General features: G+C 33.8%; 1 protein-coding gene across 1 annotated transcript in view; it reads left to right on the top strand.

Annotated features, from left to right (window-relative positions):
* LOC122816096 (carbonic anhydrase-related protein 10-like) overlaps positions 1-6,000 on the top strand; it is a 1,019,679-nt gene that overhangs the window by 750,745 nt on the left and 262,934 nt on the right. The window lies entirely within an intron of this gene.

Genomic DNA, 6,000 nt, shown 5'->3' on the forward strand with positions numbered 1-6,000 from the left:
GTACGGAGGTTGAAGTTTATGAATTTGTTGAATATCAAAATTCCACTTCATCATTTTTGAAATTCAGTTATGTTTACAGCAATGAGATTATAAATTATCTTGATGTTCAGTTAACTAAAGATTGTTACTCACAGAGTATAGTAAGTAACATATACAGAAAACCTACCTAATATAACAATTTCTATATATGTTACAGAGTATAGTAAGTAACATATACATAAAGCCTTCCTAGTCTAATAATTTCTTGCACTACAATACTTGTCACCTGGAAAAGCAGAAAAAAGGTGTTGTTAAAGGGCAGTACATAAGGTTGGCCCGAATGGTTTCCAATTGCCAGCTTTTAAAGAAAGAAAGTACTAAATTAGCAAAAATGTTTATTGCCAGAGGGTACCCTACCCACATAATTGTAGAGGTGCAAGAGGAGATATTAAACAAATAAGTGGCGTGTTAATACCCTTATTGAATAAAACACATAGTTTGATGGGTGTAAGTAATCAGTTTACCAAACAGTTAAAATATGACTACTCTTTCATCACCATTTATACAAGAGACCATGACATTATTTTTGGGATACTTAAAAAAACTGGGAGATTTTTGGTTACTTTGATGTTATTTGTCACCTCATAGGGGAAAAAACAACCATTGTTTATAGGAAAGGGAGGTCCTTGAAAAAACGTTTAGAAGGTGGTGAAGGAAATGTGACTGCTTCCAACAAGAAGAAAGGCACATTTAGATGTGATTTTTGCAATCAATGTAGATACATTTTAGTTAGTGAGAAAGTTAGAGTCAATGGTGTGACCATTTGTATCCATTTTCATTGTACCTGCAACTCTAGGGGGGTGATATATTTAGCTAAGTGTCAACAATGCCTAAGTTTCTACATTGGGAAGATCCAGCATAAACTCAGGGAACGAATATATGAACATACTACTGACATTAGAAAAAAAGATAGAATTAACTCTCACTTTAAACACAGAAAAAAATTAGAGTATGTATTTGCCTTTTTGTGATAGATGTTGTTATTAAAAGTGTAATAGGTGGGCCATGGGAAGATTGGATTGAGAAAAGGAAAACCTTGTGGCAGCTAAAATTGAGAGCTAATGTTCCCTCTGGCCTGAATGAATGTATGTCTGTTGCTAGTATCAATAGGCTATGTCCTATAACATTTGAGTACTTCATATTTCATATTCTTATTACTTATTCTGAAATGCTTTTAATGTTTTTGGGATATTTATTAAATTAAAATTAAATTGTTACATTCTTTTTGAATTGTAAAACTTTTTGGAATCGTTAATTGGATGAAGTTTTTATTGCTTGAACATCACATGATGAAAGAAGGGGGATTTTAAAAGTTGGTGCTTGTGTTCTTTTTATCAGATTCAGATGAAGTCAAAGTGTTTGATGAAAACGCTTCTTCTGGTCATTAAAGTGTTCTTTTTTAAGTGTGGTCTCATCTCTTCATGTGATCTGTTTTTTTGTGTTTTGGACTGTTTTTGGTTCTTGGTTTGTACAACTGTTTCTCAGCTCCTCCCACTAATTAGCATGATCTAATTCCTATTCAATCAATGAATGCAAACAGATCATAGATTTATTAGTTAGGTACTACACTAGCTGCCCTATGAGCGATTTGAAGCCTAGCTAGTTTCCCTTGGTGAAAATTAAACTCTGTATCTTTTGTGAGGTAAATACCTTGACCATTATGCCAAACCCCAACCCAGAAGGAAAAGGAATGTTTTCTAACTGAGCCTAGCCAACAATTTGTAAGACTCCAAGAAAAAAAAAACTTTACAGTAAAACAAAATTTAAAATACAACAAACTGTAATATAATAAGACCAAAATCAAAAAGTAATGGAAATATCCAAACCTTAAATGTAGAAAAAACAAAAATGAATACAGTCATACAGCAGTTATAAACAGTGTTGAACACTCATCCATCTACCTACTTAACTGAATAAACTACTGGAAACTTCAACAAGGTGTCTTTATTCCTCCCATGGGGGGGGGGTATCAGACAGCGAGAGAGTCTACTAGATCTGCTAGCTAAATTGATTTTATCTGGAATAATCCTTTTTACTCTGTTTCATGTTAATCCTGTCACCCTCTAGGCCACAGTTGGGATACCAGACTTTACTCAAGCTCCATGGATTACCTCTGTTTTTAATGACCCAAATATGTGTAAATAATGATATAAACAATGCCTGCATAAGTAAATATTGATGTTAAATCCATTGTAAACTGAGTAATATTTCTTCAGTTGTGGTAAGTGTTTTTCTAAACTGGACCTGTTGTTTAGGACCAGATAGCTGGTGTGTTAGTTAAGAGCAAGTTTCTTTAATGATTTGTTGGATGTAACATAAAAAGAAAGGTGAGGAAATCCCAGTCAGAGAACATTTGCTCGTTGTGAAAAAAAGAACTGCAAGTTCAGAGCAGCAGCTCTAACAGAGAAGAAATCAACTACAGTGAAGGCAAAGCTGGAAACTGTCCTACAGGAGGAATCCAGAAAAGAGAAACAGCTACCTAAAAAGATTGTTTCCTGGTAATAGAAGTCTGAAGTAAATATATTTGCTGTACATTCAGTTAAATCATACAACTGTTTTATTTAGAAGAGTCTATCTAATTTGTACCTGTATATGATAAACTGCATTAATCTTAAAATAGTGCTGGTGGTCTGAGGTGCATTAATCATCCACATTAGTGGAGGATACAGACATTCTTTGGTACCAGTTATTAATGATGAAATCTTGAAACCTATCACTACTAACATGAGTGTACGTTTCCCAGAAAGAAAGAGATAGCTTTGTATTGTTGTTTTTTTTTTTGTGTGTGTGCACGCAGATGTGTGTGTGTGTGTGTGTGTGTGTGTGTGTGTGTGTGTGTGTGTGTGTGTGTGTGTGTGTGTGTGTGTGTGTATACATACACCTGTATGTGGGTCTGTGTGTCAAGATGACCATAACAGAGCAGTTACTACAGACCACAGTAGCGGCAGCTGAAGGGATGTTTGCTATATATCCACTACTAAAACAGCTGACATTTATTAGTATGCCCATCAGGAGGAATGGAATCAAACTGACTGAGCTAGGATCTTGTTAGCCCAGTTAACTGATAACTCACTGGCAGCCTTCATGAACACAGAAGATCTAATTACCATGATTATAATTAAGTCAAAATGGCTTTACTTAGAATAGCTGCTGTAACTTCAAAGATACAAGCTTAAATGTTTCATAGCTGAACATTTTCTCATATTAAAATGGTAAGGTCGTGATTACGTAACTTAAAGAATACTATTCATTTATGGTTAAAATCAAGGGGGTCAATATAATAAGGAAATGCAGACATGATAACGACTGACAAATTCAAAAGGTCATTGCCTACTGTTTTAAGAGAATGGGTGTTAATCTGATCATAAAAACTCTAAACGTCTTGTGCTAGGATAAAAACTGTTATGTCATGAAACCATGTATAAATCTGAGAAATCTAGATCTATACTAAAACGTGTGTCAAATGTTGATAAAAAAAAAACAAAATGTAACAGCTGTAGACTTACCCTGTTTTAAAAGGAGAAAAAGGGTTCACATTGCTAGCTAAAACCATGTGAACTATTAATTCTGGAAAACATGGTACCTGCATTAGTTATACCCTCTAGAATGTGATAAATTATCTTCTATAATAGTCAAAATTGCATTCTGGTATCATGCAATTGCATAGTTAATTAAGTGCAGTATCTTAACTATTCAAACATATAGCTCTTTTTTGTAAACTTCTAGTTCACGCCCATAACTCCTTATGGCATCCAGACCTTTTCTAGGTCTGGCTTCCTTAACTAAATGGCTTACAAGCTAATAATAGGCAGTATTAGGAAGTGCAAGGAGTTATTAACAAAATGACACTAAGACTGTTATTCTAGGAGTAGAGAAATGAATCACTAATTGTCAAATTATTCAGATTTTCATATTTGTGTTAATATTTTTGTTCATATTTTAATTACAATGAGCCCTACAAGTTATTGTGAGCTATGGTGTGATATGCCATGGTGGGAGATAGGAAAATGCATTGTCAATATCCATTTATATCACACTATACCTGACATATTGCTAATTATTTGTTAATAATTATGAAAATAAATATCTCCATATATCCTTAACACTTCAAAAACAAGTGACTTATTTACTGTTGCATGATATCAGAAACCTTAGATGTTGTTGAAGAAAACTGCCTTTGATATTTGCACTGCAAATTGCATATCGAGAGATATTCAGTGTTTTTTTATGATTATAGAATGACGCATATATTTTCATATTTCTGTAAATATCTCAATAAGCATTCACTCATGAAGGAATTTATTTTTCTCATATGAAAGCTTATGTTTTGTTAACAAAAATGCTCTACTGATATATGTCTAGGTTGTACAGTTTCCACTATATGACAATTTGTTTGGGAAAGTGTAGCAAAAAAGTATAATTTGGGGTTTGTGTGGATGATAATATATTGTAGTATTTATGGAAAGACTGTGAAAATACTGACTATTATCACTGTAAAGAAAACTTCTTAATGATAGCATTGCTATTTGTACTGCCTTAATATCTTTTATTGTTCACAAAACAGTAGAAGTGGTACACATATGTGGTGATAAGAAACACTATTCTATTACTCAGATAAACATACATACTAGATTTGGAAAGTTAGCCCATCCATTTGATGACATTCCTAATTAAACACATGACATGATAATAGGGAAATATTTCCCTACTTTAAATTAAACTGCAGAGATAACAGGAAGAACAGGAAATTTGTGATGAGGAACCAGCAGGTAAATATGCATACAGAGGTGCCTATGCCTAACCCAGAAATAAGTGAGGGGAGAGCAACTACTGGACATGCTCATTTTAAAGTATGACTTCAACAAAGATCAAGGCATACTGTTAGGTTTCTAGTTCTTACTAAGCTTATTGTTAAAGATGAGCATCAAGAAGCTTAGTCACATTACACAATATTGGTGGGAGACTAACAATGTCCCCATTAAGCAGATGTTCTAAACATATAGCTGGTGGAAATTTACTATTACTCAAACAGTCATCCAGTCAAGATTTAAGTGTTGCAATGGAAGTACCCAGCTTGAAAGGTAAGGTCTGCCTATTCTAGAAATTGGGTATATGTCGGGTTAGGTATCAGTTATTTCATACAAAAAAGCCCTAAAGGTACAAAAATTTGCCTGGGAATATAAAGAGAGGAAGTATCTATACCAGTTAAAGAGATATTCTTGAATGCACATCTAACACATATTGTAGAAAGAAGGCATTTATAAAATAAAATATTGCAACTTGCTGTGATAGCGCAGCCTGCAAAATCAGAATCAGCAGAAGAAAGGGACTTAATAAGTATTACAGACTGGAAGTGTGTCAAGCCAGAAAGTATAAATGCCACTGCAGCCTGAAAATACTGCAAAAGCAAGAAGTAAAAGTAATATTATAGCCTGAAAATGTTGCAGAGCACAGAGTTGATGTGACTAGCAGAACTAAAGAGAAAAAATCTCTCACCAAAAGGTGTATGGAAAATGTACCACTTGAGATGAATTCTAAACTTTATTATAAACTAAAAAGTGGCAGAAACTGAGAATGCTAAGCAGCAGGTGGGTATTGAGAAGAAGAAATATAACAATAAGAATGCTTATTGTTACCAGGTTAAAGTGGGAGAAATAGTGACTGGTCATAGTTCAATACTTATTTTCATCATACCAAAACAGAAGAGTCAGATAAGATAAGATTCTACACAATGGGTATATATAAGTGAATGAACATGTAAAATTCATGGCAGTATGTATTTTAAGCTATGATTTACAGAGATAAAGTAACCCAAACTAGAAAATGACAACGAGGGAGTGCTGTTCATTCACACTGGGACTGAAGGAGAGCAACATACAGAAGACAAGGAAAAAGGAGAAAGTAGCATATACTAAGGGGTAAAATATTCTTGAACAGAGTCCTAATGATATTCCTGCTGAA

This window comes from Protopterus annectens, chromosome 1.part1, assembly GCF_019279795.1.
Source record: "Protopterus annectens isolate FY-2018-M chromosome 1.part1, PAN1.0, whole genome shotgun sequence".
NCBI lineage: Eukaryota > Metazoa > Chordata > Ceratodontiformes > Protopteridae > Protopterus > Protopterus annectens.